Source organism: Neopsephotus bourkii, unplaced genomic scaffold (genome assembly GCF_033783945.1).
Source record: "Neopsephotus bourkii isolate Nb327-2 ecotype Australia unplaced genomic scaffold, CSIRO-AGI_Nbou_v1 NB_214, whole genome shotgun sequence".
Taxonomy (NCBI): Eukaryota; Metazoa; Chordata; class Aves; order Psittaciformes; family Psittacidae; genus Neopsephotus; species Neopsephotus bourkii.
In genome coordinates, this window is record NW_026900726.1 from 661,049 (window position 1) to 677,686 (window position 16,638).

General features: G+C 38.4%; 1 protein-coding gene across 1 annotated transcript in view; it reads right to left on the bottom strand.

Moving 5' to 3' along the window:
• Positions 1–16,638, bottom strand: part of HTR1F (5-hydroxytryptamine receptor 1F) — a 111,168-nt gene that overhangs the window by 55,830 nt on the left and 38,700 nt on the right. Inside the window, exon 2 of the mRNA XM_061344417.1 lies at positions 7,505–7,619. The gene's annotated coding sequence lies outside the window, so the exon portion shown is untranslated. The remainder of the gene's footprint in view (positions 1–7,504; positions 7,620–16,638) is intronic.

Sequence of the window (16,638 nt, forward strand, 5' to 3'; positions counted from 1 at the left end):
GAGGCAGACATAGAAAATTTAAGTCATTTTGCCAATGTAAAACATCTGTGAATATTTTTCTTGACTGAGAAATTCTAGCAGACTTTTATGACCTTGAGATTTGACATGGGACAAACTTGTTGGTGAAAAGCATGGCCTTGACATCTTTGTGGAAGCTCAATTATATTTGAGTGAGTGAAAAAAACAATAAAACCCACAGTGCGTACAGGCTTGGTACGGAGTGTATAGATTTTTTACAACTACATTCTGCAAAGAAATACCAGTGCTAATTCTTGTTTACTCATAGGAAAAATCCACATAGTGTATTTTTATCCCATTTCCAGACCACTGATGGACTCTTAGGTGTTCCATAGAATCATAGAATAGTTAGGGTTGGAAAGGACCTTAAGATCATCTAGTTCCAACCCCCCTGCCATGGGCAGGGACACCTCATACTAAACCATATCACCCAAGACTCTGTCCAACCTGGCCTTGAACACCACCAGGGATGGAGCCTTCAGAACTTCCTTGGGCAACCCATTCCGGTGCCTCACCACCCTAACAGGAAAGAATTTCTTCCTTATATCCAATCTAAGCTTCCATCATCTCTGTCATGTCAGCAGTGTGGCTCTGAAGTATCCTGCTATGTCAAACACCAATTTATTAGCAGATTAATTTTTGTGAGCTGCTCTGGGTTATAGCCATATCAAGAAATCCTGTATTTCGAATATGTATTATTTTCAACTGGCTGTCTTACATTTTTCCTCTATAGAGATACTGAGAAATTTCTAATGATGGACACAATTAAAAATCAACACACTCTTTCAGGACAACACTTGCATGAAAGCTTAGATTTTTATGGGCTATAGCCCTTAGCTGTCACAAGACAGGGCTTGCAATGACAGAGACCTTAAAAACTCTGCAGCAAGGTCTTCTACAGCATGCAAAAGCTATCACCCAGAAGAACACATGGAAATTACTACTTATTATATTAAAGTTTACCAATTTTTTTTGAACAGATCATGCTTCATGCCCCCCTGCACTAGGGAGACTGCAAAAAGGATTTGCATGTGTTGATTTACTCTATGAATTAATTATTATTTTTTTCCTTTTTTTCTTTTTCTTCACTATTTTACTGGTAAACTCCCATTCTCCCTGGAGTTACACACTCCTCCTAACTGAGAACGTTTCATGCACCTCTTTATTTATATAAAGCAAAATGAAATTCTCCAATTTTCTGAGGTTTACAGCTACTGTCCGTGTGATTCATCTCCCCTGCTTTTAGGTGTCTGCCTAAGGTAAAAGCAACATGATGCTTTTATCTGTGCTAGACAGATACTCTTTGAAACCTTGGGCACTATTCGTGGTCAAAGGTGTGAAGCAAATGTGGGGGTGAGATTCTGATAACCTATTCAGACCACCTTATGAGGCCACCATATGATGACTGGCACCTTATGAGTGGCTGTTTTTCTCGTTTTTGCAAGAGAAAGCCTGGAGTGATTGGTTCAGGTACAGATGTCTATCTTTGGTCAGATGAATCCTACCCTAAATTTGCATGCACTGAGAATGCTTTGACTGAGAATAATTAGGGATGTATGAGAGTGTTCTGGTTGGAAATTTGTGTTACTGAGATATTCAGCAGGAATAAATTCCAATACAATATTGTCTTGACGTTTAGTCCTGATTTTGGAAAGGGAAAGAGATATTACTTCCCTGAAGTAGACTGTAGTGCAACAGGAAAAACTTCATTATTATATCTTAGGTCCAGAATAAAATACCAAATTTGAGTGTTTATTTACTGACCCTTTCAAAAGAGAATCTGCTGAGCTTTACTATATCAACCCTATCTACAATAACAGAGCTTAGTTTAATTCAGTTAAATATGCTTTGGCAATGACAATACTGTGTTCAAAACAGACCACATGAAAAAAATTGTAGTTACTGTCATTTTTAAAAACACATTATAAAAGTCTGAACAATTTTCCCCGATTATTATAAATGCACATATTTTACTGAAATAGCAGTAGCTTTTTACCCCTTCGCCCATATAAATGACCCTATTCATTTGTAGCTAAAATTGTCCTCCCCAGAGTACACTGTCTTCAGTAGAATTACAACTGGCATGATTTCAGATGATAGTCTACTGCAGCTATAACCTAAAAAAGTAACATATTCTTGCAATACATGATAAAAGGAGCACTTGGCAAAGGTCAGCTTTGCAGATATATTGTAGAAATTTCATTAAGTACAATATTCTGATAGGTCCCCTTCTTCTGCCTCAGTGTCTGCACCAATTATCTGGAATTTCTGGTTGAAGTGCAGCATCTCAGTGAATTTATTAGCTTTAAGTTGGAAGGTTCCAGTATAATTAAAACAACCTCGAAGTCGAATTTAGCAGGCAGGAATTCTGATAAAGCTCTGCTGTATGTTATCTGTCCTTCTGAATGTAGCCAAGGCTGCTAAGATTTGAGTGAATGTCAGGGAAAGTCCGAAATATTTGAACAAAAGCCCTGCTAAAGCCAATATTTTACATTAATGAGGGCAAATGCTATGCCAAAATGAAACCCTTCTGCAGGTAAGGCCTATCTTGCATTTCAGTTTTTGATTTCAGTGCTAACTTTTGTCTGTCATGATGCCTCCTTGTTAAGCTGTCAAAAGGTTAGGTCAGTGCATGTGTTAGAACAGTGGGGTACAGATATCAGAGAAGAAACCAGATAGCCAAGAAGTTGGAATGAACTCTAGTTCGGTGCTGAAATAAAATATATACCTACCAGCATTGTTGCTGTCTACAAACTCCAGCAATTACTTTAGTTGAGCCACCTACATATAAGGAAATGCTAATATTTACATGGTGACTTTCTATATGAACATAAGTGTTGCTAGCTTTCAGTTGGCAGCCTGCTGTAAGACAGAAAGATGGACAGCAGGCAAATAATAGTGGCCAAATACAAGTAACAGTAAAATAAAAGTTGCATATTATGCATGAATTGGTTACACAGTGAGATGATGCCTCTGTCTTACTGGAAGTGCTTGTGTAGGGAAACTAAGTACTTTACAAACTTGAGGTCTCACAGCATACTTGCTCTGTTTACATGGGAAGCAATATGTGAGCTTGACAGGCTAGATCTCCATTATATTCCTGTTTTGGAAGGTCTAAGAGAGTCATCTTGTGTAGCTTACAAGGTTCTGTGAGCCCAGATGCTTTTCTGATTTTATGCATTATCCCAGATCTCAGCCTTACAGGGATCACTGCCACCTCTGCCACATTACAAAGGTCTCTGGATTAAGGTGGCTGCCAGGAGATTGAGCAGTGCAGAATACATCAACTCTGCAGAGCTGAGGGTTGAGCTACATGGAGCACTGGAGGGGTTAAACTCCATGGCACATTCTCAGCTGATGTACAGGTGAACTTGTAACATGTAAGCTTGTTGGTCAGCATGAGCCTGCAGGATGCTTTAACCACTATTGCATAAACTTCAGGATTTTCAGTAACCTACAGTCAGCTGCACTGTATTGAGTGCAGAAAAAATCCCTACAAGATCCAAAACTAAAAGTAAAACCAAATATAATTTGGGCAGCTTAGTGTCTAATGTGTGTCCCAGTGAAGGCATTATGTACTGTGAATTCTGATAAACAACCCTTAGCCTAAGCAGTATTTGAGTAGTACCCTGTAAGATCACAAAAGAAAAGTTTGGAGTACAGTCAAAGACAAAAGCATGGTAAATATTTATGTGGCTTACAAAAGAGTAAGTGGCGTAATATAAGACTACCAGATGTTGAAAGATGCTGTAGCGTTTAATGCATTGGAGAAAAGATGCAAGAATACCTTGCCCTTTTAGAATACTGATGAGCCAACGTACTCCAAGGGCAGAGACTTCACAAGCTAAGTGCTGTCCACTGAACTAGCTTCAGTCTCAACCTTACTGAGGTATAAGAAATATGTGAATAGTCTAAAATATGCTGGTAATTTAAATGATAAATCCTGGTAAGTACTTTTTTCTTTCCTGCCTAAGCTTTACTCAAAGTCTTCCATTAAAATATATAATTGAGTATCTAGACAGTTGCATTTTGATTTGCAACTATTGCTAAAACAATATATCTTTCAGATAAGTCTTTCAAGCATTACTTTTAATAATAATGTTTTAAATTAAAAGACTGCTTCTATCAGAATAGTGAAGCAAGATAGCCAAGAAAATAGCTCTGTGCCTGAGCACAGAAATTCATTAAAGTTAGAAAATCCATGAAACAGTGATGATAATGAGGAAAGTATTGAGCCTCAAAGTCGACAATACTGAAAGCAGAGGCTGCATTTAGGGCTTACTGCAAGGGAGGGGCTCTTCTCTCTTTTCAGAGGTTTTCTTTTTTAAATTCTTTCAAATCAAAGAAAATTGTGCCAACTGACTTACTTTTCCATTGCCATACGCATATGGGATTTTAGTGCCACAAATACCATGCCTGATAGTGCTATAAGGAATAATCCTTTATTTTACTTATGTAAGTGTTAGTATTAATGATTTCCCTTCTTCTAATACTAAGAAACATACAATTATTTAATAATGACAAACACTACTGCTTGAAGAAGGCAATTTAATATAATCAAGGTACTCTGCTTTCTAATTTCCCTCCTGGTCTTTATTTAAGTTGCTTATAGTGTATGCACTTATCTTAGGAGTAAGCTGTCTTTATAAAGCCTTTATTTATTTTTTTTAATAAATACTTGAAAAAGTGCTGTTTTCCTCATTAAAATTTCCTGCCTTCTCCAGAATAGAAGGGACTCACATACCAAGCGCTGAGACACATGCTTGCCTTTCAGTTGCATTTGCTTTTCCTCTTTTGCTTTGTTATTTCTTTTCTTCAGCAAGTCAAGGCAGTATTAAACGAAAAGTGGCACTAACATAGCAGCAGAACTCATAATTCTCTGCACCCTTGGCTTTCTGCTGAGCTGTGCTGCAGCTCTTAACAGACTGTAGGAAGTCGGGAATACAGAGAGGTTTTACAGGAGAAGCTGACACTACACACACCCAGCATGAGACCAAGTTTATAAATCTGATACTTGGCTCCATTGACTCCTTTGCCTATGCAGAGACAAAAGGTTCTGCCTGGGACAGAGCAACCCTTTGCTGCTGGAGCACAGATGGCATGAAAGTGCTTTATATGACACAAACTATTACAAAATGTTTGGTGTGCTGTCAAGAACTGTTTTCTTTAAGCTGCCAGTCTGTCATTATCTTTTAGAAACCAGCATACAGCCAGCAAACCCATTTCCATCCAAGAAAAAAAGGAGGAAAAAAAAAGCCCTGATTATACTTCCTTTTCATTTTCTCCTACCAGGCAATTTCCCTCTATAATGTCACCACAGGTATTACAGTAGAACTATGAATAGCCAAAATTTTTCTTGTACTAGATACAAAACAGCAAATAGTAAGAAAGAATGTAGGTTTTAAAAATGACAAGAGAAAAGGAAAGACAAGCTTTCTCCACACCTGACTCTGCTGAACTTCCCAGATACAGCATAAAACTTCCCTTTTTCTATATTACAGGCACAGCCATGCTGAGAGGCATTAACTCCCTACCTGCAGCTGATACAGATGCTGCTAATTTTCATAGCTGAACCCGGTATGGACTAGAGCACTTGTTTCATGTGGTCTAGCTTGCAACTTTCAGGCTGAAACTCTGATGGAGACAAAGACTATCATCTACCCTGCTGTTTTCCTGAAGACTTGACAGTTCTTCTGCCTTGCTATGTGAGTCTTGTTACAGATATGCAATGAATTTCTCCTGATTTACAATGAAATCTTTAGTCCCCCTTTTAGAAGCTGAATTAAGCAGCAATGGGCTGAGGTCATAGATCAGAAGAGCTCCCACTGAACTGCTACCTCCAGTACCTCGTTCATTCATCCTCTAACATGGACGTTGGAGGAATTCCTGGCCAAGGTAAAATCCAACTTAGGAGTATAAAACTGTACACGTTTGGGAATTTTGTCTTTCTGTATGCATTTCTCATGGCAGCAGAAAAGGCTTTTAAAGGCTGAATGAAACTGGTCTGTATTCTGACTTATTTTTCACTAAAATCTGTACGTTTCATTAAGGCTGCCATGAATCAATTAGATGACTTTATTTTGGTCAGTTTTACAGTTACGCAGTGACACTTTTTAATTGTTCTGTTATTACAATCAGAGTAACCTTTTCTTTGCCTCTCACTGTGAGAGAGACTTTTAAAGCACACCTTGCCAAATCTTTCAGTCACTGAGAGTGCAGATATGATCCTGGGTTGGTAGGTCTCTGAACTTGTGTAGGTATAGGTAGAGTAAGGACTGCTGAACACATGAAAACATCAGCCATGAGGGTCTGTTTCTTCTTCTTGCAAAAAAATAATGAGGTTAAATACCCCAGGAAGAATGTCTTTGAATGTCAAATGGTGGCACATTGCTCTAGTCTCTCTCAGCATGTGCAATTTTCAGGTCCACTTACGAGCAATCATACTTCATGTGAGCTTGCTCGGGCAATTGACTGCTGAAGATTTTGTTTCTTATTACTTTATTATCCAGGTATCTTGATATTAAATGTTGATTTTATCTCTTGATATGATACTGCTGCAGGATGTTTTTTAATGTTTTTGTATTCAAACCAGTTGTAAGTACTTTATGAAATGTTATCAATAAGCTGTTGTATATGGATTGCTATGGGAAACAAGGTTTTGGGGATTTCATCTTTGTTGTTGTTAAAAGTACAGTTATGTCCTATAGGAAAAGTCACTTTGAAAAACTGCACACAGCAAAAACAGAAATAAAACCAAGCATGCAGTGGCATGAGATGGCCACAGGCCAGCACAAAAGCGAGAAAAATCTTCTCACAAAATATCTCTGTGATGAGCTAACATCAAAAGATTTTAGGTTCAGCTTGGCACTGAGAAATTTGGTTAAGCAAAGTAATGAGTGCTGCTGTGCTTTTCATCTTTAAAATGTCTTACAAAGGTTAAGTCTTTAAAATATATCTGTGAAATGAAGCATTATATTGCCACCATTGTTTTTTTTTCCCCTTAGTTGAAGTAGATGTTGAGTATTTAAATGTCCAGGGCCATGCAGAAGGTCAGTCAGATCTAGGACTGCAGACTAAGCTTCTCCTGCAGCACCTGAACTTCTCAGACTGTGCTAGATATTCTGCATTTATTCAGTCATCCCTCCATTGGCCACTGCCCTCATTTTCTGAAGCTGATTGTCCTCTTTGACATCTTTTGCCTGGCTGGTCTGTAGCCTCCCATTGCACTGTGTGCAGATTGCTCTGTTCAGCCTCCAGTAATGTTGTAGGTCAATCTTCAACTGGCTATGTTTGCTTGCTCTGTTACTTTAGCTTTTTCTCTCCTCTTGCACTACTTTAAGGAAAGGTCAATCTTGTGGAGCTCAGCAAAACTCTCCATTCCACATGCCTTGCAGAACACGTATGAAAGACCCAACTAAATGAATTTTATCATCCCTTACAAGCGCAAGTGTAGGATTTTTGTATATGAGGGTAGGAAGCAACTCACCATCTCCTGTGTTTCGAATAGTCTTGGAAAAGCTGCCTCTGTGCCAGGAAGTGTAAGGACTGGACTGGAAGTAGGGATTAAATATCCCTTAGCAGTGCTGGATACTGACAAAAACCTGAGAGGAAGTGAAAAAACATCAATGTAGACTCTGTAAGTGACAATGAAAGGTCTTTGCTTCAGGGGAAGGAAAAAATTTTCAGAAGGCCTAAAATGTAATTTGCAGGATCTCTTCAGCTTACTGGGAAGGATTCTTTAAAAGCTTTTAGGCCAATGTCAGGAAAACCCCACAGAGTTTGTGTAAAACAACATCTGGCAATGTCTGAAATGCACTGGAACAGGCTAACGACCAGCAAAAAACTTGCCAGATTTGACAATTTGAAATTGGCTCTACTTGAGTAACTCAAGAAATTGGAAAAACTGACCTGGCCTTTCCTGAAGATAGATGGTCAGTAAAAGGAAACGGAGGAGGAAGCCTTTGCTGTTTAGTGAAGCCAGTAGTTTTAATTTATCATATGCTTTTAGCACTTGGGTACAACTCTGAAGTACTAATAGTTAATTTCCATTGACTGCAGTGGGAGCCCAGGGTACTTGGCATTTTGCAGTATTAGGCCTCCTATTATTAAGCCAAGAACATAAATATGCCAGAGTATGTGCTGTTTGAACTGCAAGGCATTGCTTCTTGTGTTATCAAAATATTAAGGTCAGTTAGCAATCTCGGTAAGCAACTGTCTAAAGAAGATATACACTGCAAAAGAGTGGCCTGTAACAAGCAGAAACACAACATTCTATCAAGAATAGGCTTATTTAATTTTAAGTATAAAATATTCAAGTGGCTAATGTGCTTAAAACGTAGAAAATCAGATATCAAAAGCAGTACTTGTTTCAAAGGGGAAGAGCAGTCAGTAAGAAGGGTTAACAACAAGAGGACCAAGTGACTAAATAAGGTAAAAAAGATGAAACCTAATATTTCTGCACACATTATTGAATAACATGGTAATTATTCTAGAATATAATTCTACTAACATTTGACTGTGATCTGGTACCAAATGTGTTCTTACAGCTCAAAGTACCCTGGGGCAGGTTTTGAGAGTCGTTACAGACTTACTGTTTGTACCATCTACTGGACACTACAGCCTAGGCTAGGGTAGTCAGTGATGTGGTTTCTTGAGGCTGTCAGTGCAACTTTGGGAGAAAGTCCATGTTTCATTACTGCTAAAGGAAGGGCAATAGCCTCCCTGCCAGGGAGGCACCCAGCAAATCACGAGTTGTAACATCAGTCATGCACATGTTGAAAAACCATGGAAAAGCAGAAGCTCTCAGGTGCTTTTGTACCTCTGCCACTGCTAGATTATAAGACTTGCATTTTTCAAAAATTAGTCTCCTGCTCAGTACAGAGCATTAATCTTAAAAATGGAACTTATTGGCAGTAATTACAGAGTTTAACAAGTAAAATGACTGCCTGTGCTCTCTTTTTCCCCGCCCTCCTTTGCAGTGCAGATTTCTCTATCTCTAGGCAAGGCCAGGAAGGACAGAAGGTAGAATGGCCAGCATGATCTACTACAGGAATATGCAGTACTCAAGATGTGAGTAATGATGTACTCAGCTGTATCTCTTCTGTATCATCCAACAAATTATGAAGGCAGAGGCAGAGCAGCCCTCTTGTCTGGGTTTGCTTGGAAGTTATTGTGTCCACTCTCTTCTCTCAACATATCCTCCACATGTGGCAAAACTGTTCTGCGTGAGAATGCAAGAGTGCATGAGCGCCAGAATAGTTTTAGGGTGATCTTAAAATATTCAGAAGGATTTCCATCTTAAGGGGTGGAGGGATGGGAAACTGGTTTTAGTTCCTGTTTGAGATCTCCTATGTTATGTTTCATTCTAAGGTAAGAAATTGTAGGTATCAGAATGTCTAGGTACCACCTACAGACCTTACAGATTGTTTTTGGCTTGAGGTCGTTCTCATACATGCCTTCCTCCTACAGTCTATCCTTTTCCTATCCTCCTTTCCTTCCAGCTTTTGCTTCTTCACATTTTCATCCTCCTCTCAACCGTGTTTGTGGGCACCTGCTTTTTACACTCAGAGCCTTCCTAATTATGTTCCCTTTATCTCCCCTGGTCTTTTAATGCAAAAAGGAATATTTCTGAAATGCGTGCGCGTATAGAGGCAAGAATTTCACTGTTGGCACACCATCCATTGACTTCATTCTTGTCTGGATGGGGAGCGAATGTCTTCTGAAGGGGATCTGTAGGCCACCTGGGTACTGGGATAACTATTTGCAACTTGTTATTCAGCTTGGTAGTGGTGTCAGGCATTCCTGTGCAGGCAGATTCGCGAGCTGCCTTATGAGCTCTTCTGAAGATCTTGTCTGGATGGAAAGGGAGGATGGATGTGGGGCCCTTGTTGATGATATAGCACTATGTATGTAGCTGTTTTAATTGAATTGAAAGTACCCTGGATCTAGAGGTTCAGTGCAGAAACTGAACAGACGTCTCCAAGGAGGATCCTTCATAGCCAGCAGGTGAAGTTCATATGGAATTACACTTTCTTTTAGCTTTCTAAGAATATCTGAAAAAATTTGGTAATGTTCAATCAGTAACTGAGACTGGTTTTAGAATAGGGATTCCTAGAAACAGATCAGAGAGGAAGAAATTACAGAACTGAAGATATAAGGACTTCTGGAACCATTGCTGAGTGATTTACAACCAGGGTAACTTTTGTTACAGCAGAACATCCCCAGCTAAAGGGAAAAATCAGGCAATTGCTTGAAATCCTATGAACTCACTGTTTTGTTTAATAAACAGAAGCCAAGCTTTTAACAGATGGAACAGGGCTGTCCAGTACTTATGGGGACTTAATATTTCTAAGCATAAACAAACTTCTTTTTACCCAATATAAAATCATTGCACATCTGCTCAAAATCCCAATAATCTCAATTTATGCATGCCAGCAACTATCTTTTGGAAATCAGTCCAGCAGAATTAATTGTGGACCTGCCTCTATCTCTGAAGCACATTTATTCCTTCCATCACTCTTCAAGCCTCAGAGTTCTCTTGCTGTCTGAATATTTACTGTATCATGTTGAAGTCTGCCAGTAACCAAAAACCAGAACTATGAATTCCAGCTCTCCTTTTGTAGCAAAGACATTGATATTGTGAGTGCTTTGGTCTTGTGAAAAACAAATTCTTGTGAAATGTGTGGAATACAAAGGCAAATGTTTTTGTGATTAAAAATAACATATGAAACAACTCCATGACAAAAGTGACCTTACTGCGTAGAGGATCCTAAATAAGACTCTTTAAATGGTATCTTGTGCTAAGATAATTATGGGAAAAAAACAGCTTTACATGAATTGTCTGTTTTAAAATCTGAACTAGCAGGACCATTTGCTATTGTGCAGAAGACCTAGGTTCAGAATCACACACAAATCTGTCTTCTTAAAAGCCAGCAGGAGCTGGAGGTGGTATAAAGAAAATGATGGTCTTACTGCAAAGGCAAACAGAAGTCTATTTGCGATCTTGAGCTCAGTTTGCGTTTCCTGGGGGATAAGTGTTAAAAGTAGATAATACTTCCCAGAATGGCTTGATGTCTGTATTTGGATGAAAATTCTCTTTTTTATTTCAAATTTACAAGGGCTGCATTGGATATGCCAGAAAACAATGGATCAGTAAAATCCTATAAATCCCAAACACATATGTAGTATAGCTTTTCAAAACCAACTTACAAAACAGCTTTCCAGGAGAAGAAAAAGTCCACAATAATGACAGCACACTGACAGTGCAATAAAGACGAATTTGTTACTCTGACTGCAGGGGTTGACAATAACCAGAGGGCAGATGCATAAAATAGAAAGGAAGAGCCTATGCTCAAATGTCAAAAGAATCTCCCTGCCACAAATGAAAGAAAAGAAATATGTTCAAAATATGTATATTCTGTAGAGGCATAATAATAATAAAAAAGCTAATTTATCTGAGTACAATAAATATTCCTGAGCTTGAAGCTGAGGATGCAGCATTATGTAATATAATCTCTGTATAAATAAAAAATTCCTTTCAAATTTTCATTGCCATGAAATAAAAAGAAACCTTTGCCATTGAATGGACAAGAAGGCAGCAACAAAGATGAAAATGAACAGCAAGTGAAGGGTTAAAAATGTAGGATTGTCTTCGTGAGCAATATTTGACAATTTTTAAGCTACTGTTTGATTGTAGAAGAAAATCTTATTAATGATTTATTTTATTACCTAAAGAGGATAGTATCTACTCACAAATATGACTACTTCAGTATGAAATTAATTTTGCAGGCATAAATTGAACCCTCAAACAAGATCTCAAGCCCACAAAGGAACAGCAATAAATTGAAAGCCCGGTTGTTTTTCTGAAGTTATGCAGCTCTAAACAAACCTTTCTGTGCAGTCTGTCTGCTTTTTATTTTTCATTTTTCCTTCTTTTCTATATTGAATGTTTTTGTAAGGAAGAAGGATTTTTGTTCTGAATTTTTCTTCCCCTGTTTTTTTCCATATGAAGTTGCAATCCTCTGATAGCTTGTATGAAGAGGATTAGAACACTAATTGCAGATGAGGATTTAAAGGAGTGATGGGCAAGAGAAGCAGAAAGATGAGATTGCCCTACCTGTCTTGATTCAGCCTGTGTGGATGATTTGTGTCTACCTCTGCTGCTTCAGGAAGTTAGCCTGGCTTCCACATCTGTCTTCATCTTATGGCAAGGGAAAATTGCTTTTCATTGAACATGATGAAAGACTGAGTTTTCTGCTGAAAGACTGTTTCCTTTATTGGCCATTGGTCTTAAAGATCTGTTTCTACACAAAGTTAATTGTTTCAAAAAAGCACAAGGGATGGAGCAGTTGCATAAAGGAATCACTTCTAAAGAATAGCCAGATTGCTATTCCCCTGAATGTGAAAATAGTAATGGTAATGTATGCAAACCCTAACCATCTGCAAACATTACTGTTACTAAATGTCAGCAATGGGTAGCAATTTGACTAATAAACTTAAAGAATTACATAACCGAAGTGGCAATGTAACAAAATTACCTCACCCTATTGTGCTTCAGGACAAACCATCAAACAGAGATCAAAGTAATAGATACATGCTTATAAGAATTTAAGGTCCCAGGCATTGATTAACCATGACTAAGAGAACTTCCTGTCATGAAGATAATTGTTGTATCATGAAGAACCTAAAAACTCCCATGTGAAGCCATGAACTACTTGGAAAGATGTGTTACTAGCCCTACATTTTTAGTCTACGGAGATAAGACACAATAAGCAAGTCAGAATTGCTTCGCACTTCCATGTATGGAATGTTCCTCAGTAAATTGTATAAGAAGGGGAGAGAAGTTAACATGAAAACACCCTATTATCTGCTTTTAGAAATATTCTTTACTTTCAAAGCCTACTATCTTCAGGGCTTGCAACGGGTGACTCAGCAGTTTAAAAACAGCCAGAGGGAATTTAATTATCTTCAGACATTTAATGAAAACCACAGAGTTTCGTAAAACTTTTCAGGACTTGCCTGTCAAACCTCGACAGATCAGGAAACTGAAAAGGACAATTTCTTAATTAAGACTGAAAAAGAGCTTGAACTTAATTTTCAAGTAGAAAGAATGAGTTTTTTTAATTGATAAAGATAAGGAAATACGCAGTGTAACTACTTCCTTGTCTCACCTATCTATTAACAAAGTTGTAATCAAAGTTCCACACCTTTGCTTGTCCCTCCCATTCCAGATTTTGGGCTTTCATTTTGGGGGATGAAAACACTTTTTTCGGAGTCATTTGGAAAACTATCTGTCGTTTTGTTAAGGAAAGAATTGAATCCCTCAGTTTTCTCAGAATTAAAGGGAAATAACAGCTTCAGTTATATTAAATAGACTTGTTGACGTAACATGCTGGTTCTTGATCATCTGAACTTAGAATGTACACCAGTATTTCCTGTGGAAGCTGTGTTATAAAATGACTTATTTTTTGTCATTTAATCACTCAGGGCATTTCTAGTGAGGAAAAGCAGGGATTAACAGAGGACAGGGCCTAGGATTTTAAAATTTATATGCCATTTCTTGGCTCGTATAAACAGGTAGACTAAGTATGTTGCCTCTCACAGAGCAATATTTTACATATCGAAATGGTATAGCTTTAAAGCAGGTGGCATTTTAGTCTAATATAATATTCTTCTACCAAGATGATCATATAGCTGAAACTTTCCTGAAAGAGTGACTCTGTTTCAATTAAGCTATTGATGATGCAGGTCTTAACATAGACAAAGTTATCAGAAAAAGGAAACCTTGCTGTAAACTTTATCAGTGTCTTTGCAACTGACTGGGAGATAGACAATTTTTCTGTTGGTTCATCTTTACTATCAGAGTTTGGCATACTAGACACATGGCAGTTTACAGAATCCTGCTCAGATTATTTAACTCCTTTCTTACCAATGCAGGTGCTGCTGTCCAAATACTTCCTGGGGGAAAATTCTTGACAGGACATAGAAACAGCGATGGGTACACCTCGTGTGCACTAATGGTACTGATTATATTTTTCTTTTGGAGCAGGCAAATAAACAGCCTGTAAACCTAGGATACATAATCTTGGGACATTATCTTTCACTGCTTTGAATTGCTCTTTCCATTGTTTGATCTGCTTTTCAGCAATGCTGGGTGGGCATTGGAGCAAGTGTGAAAAGCTGTTGACAGGGAGGAGTATGAGAGTATTATGGGAGCAGGATGCGCCAGAGCAACAGCTCTGCCTCAGCCAAAGCAATTTCTTACCAGCTTCCTCAGAGTTGCAAGAATGTACCAGAAAGAATCACCTCTGCTATTCATAATGCTTAACAGAAAATCACAGTATCACAGTATCACAGTATGTTAGAGATTGGAAGGGACCTCAAAAGATCATCTAGTCCAATCTCCCTGCCGGAGCAGGAACACCTAGATAAGGTTACACAGGAACGTGTCCAGGCGGGTCTTGAATGTCTCCAAAGAAGGAGATTCCACAACCTCCCTGGGCAGCCTGTTCCAGTGTTCCGTCACCCTCACTGAGAAGAAGTTTCTTCTCAGGTTTAAGTGGAACCTCTTGTGCTCCAATTTGTACCCATTACCCCTTGTCCTTTCATTGTTTGCCACTGAGAAGAGCCTGGCTCTATCCTCGTGACACTCCCCCTTTATATATTTATATACACTAATAAGGTCACCCCTCAATCTCCTCTTCTCCAAACTATAGAGACCCAGCTCCCTCAGTCTTTCCTCATAAGGGAGATGCTCCACTCCCTTAATCATGGATGTTTGTAAGGGCAAGTGCCATTGTAAAAAGGACGAAGGTAAGATATGATTCGGGCAATCTAAGAATCTCAGCTTCCCAATATTTTCAAAATTGGGCCCTGATAGATACAGCCCCAAAGGATGCCAGTTTCAGAGCTACCTTATGAAACAGATTTACTTAATGCTGATAGGCAGCTGAAGAACTGCTCTCCATTCTGCTAAATTACATTTCATTTCAGGACTCCAATCTGAAGTTATACCCAAGAACTGCATCAGTTTAGAAAAATGAGCCAGCAGTCTGGCTGAGTTTCCATCTCATGCATGTTTTTATGTGCAGTGATAAGTAACTTTTTAATTTTCTGCACAAAGGGCGTTTTCTTGTTGATGTGTTTGAGAACATTGTAGAGAATCTGTGGCTAAATAAGGAAAAAAGTAGGACTTATTTTATGAAGAAATTAATTTTTATTGCTATTGAAATCAGAGAATTTTGAAAATACTGTGCATTTGTCATTTTTCCTTTGTACCTGAAAGCTGCAAAAAAGTAATTGTATTTCTCCATGAAAGATAGTGAAGTGGGAAACAGCCAGCCTTCTTTTACATCGGGGATAGAAAATGTATCAAATGGAGAGACTACATATTTAGTTAAAGATGTCTGGATTTTGCCTGAATTAAAATATATTCAAGAAAAAAGCTTTCCAAAGTCTTTCACATAATTGTGTACTAAACCACATCTTTCTACCCATTAAAAGTACATAGCTTCACAGTGTTGTTTAGTTTAAAAAATAAAGTGTTAGAGCTCTAGTGTTCAGTCTCTAGAGCCAAATATGTAAAAAGCTCTCCTCTTGCTTATCCTTCTCCAGCCCAGGGTGGTCAGCTTAGTGTTATGCATGTTTTTGATTAAAGATGAGGTATAAATCTGGTCCAGCATGGTAATTACTACACTACAGTGTAAGTCACAGACCATTGATGCTATTATTTATTCTTAGACAAAAACATTCATCCCCCCAACTTCTAACTAGAGGTTGCAAAATTGCTGATGGCAAGCCTCTTGCTATGAGTAAAAACTTCATTATTTCTCATTTGCTGCAGTTGCTGCTGGCCACCTCACTTGTGACAGCCAAGATAGCTGCACTGCCTGCTGACCATCCTCTGTGGAAAGATTTTAAATTTTCCACTGCTTTCACTATGGATCAGAAACCAGGTAACTTTTTAATGTTAAGGATGGTCACTTGCACCTCTTCCAGTCTCCCCGAGCTTAAATAAAGGTGCGCCCATACACTTGTGAGATCAGTCTCCCTAGAGAAATTATCTTTTATCCTTCTTAGAGTAGGTGGGGGTATCTGTGCACACCTGAGCCCATCTTGGCAAATTCCAAGGTAAACTGGATGGAAGACCAATGAATTTATTAAATGTCTTTTCTGAAGATTTTCCCCACTGTGAAAACCACTACTTTCTTTTTACTTAATTTTCTACAAAACTAGATGCTAACATAGAATGGAAGTCTGCACATAAGCTTAAAAAAGAAGCCCCCAGCCTCACAGTTTTTTTCTCCCACAGGAAAACATTGACTGTAGAAAGCTACTCCATTGTGAACCAGTGAGTCACTGCCTCCACTATGTACTTCTTAGGTTCAGGCTGACACATCTGCAGCTGAACTTTTTAGGCTTGCCAGTTCTCTGGAGCAGATGTATATTACAAAAAAGTTGGGAATTTCAAGATATATCTCATCAATTTACCACATCAAACACGTGAGACACTGAGCATCTAACAATAAGTAAAGGGAGGAGAGGCAGGGAGATACTAATCAGACTACACCATCTGCAGAAGTGCTTTCACCCTGTTAAGAAATTTTAGGACCTAAAACTTCT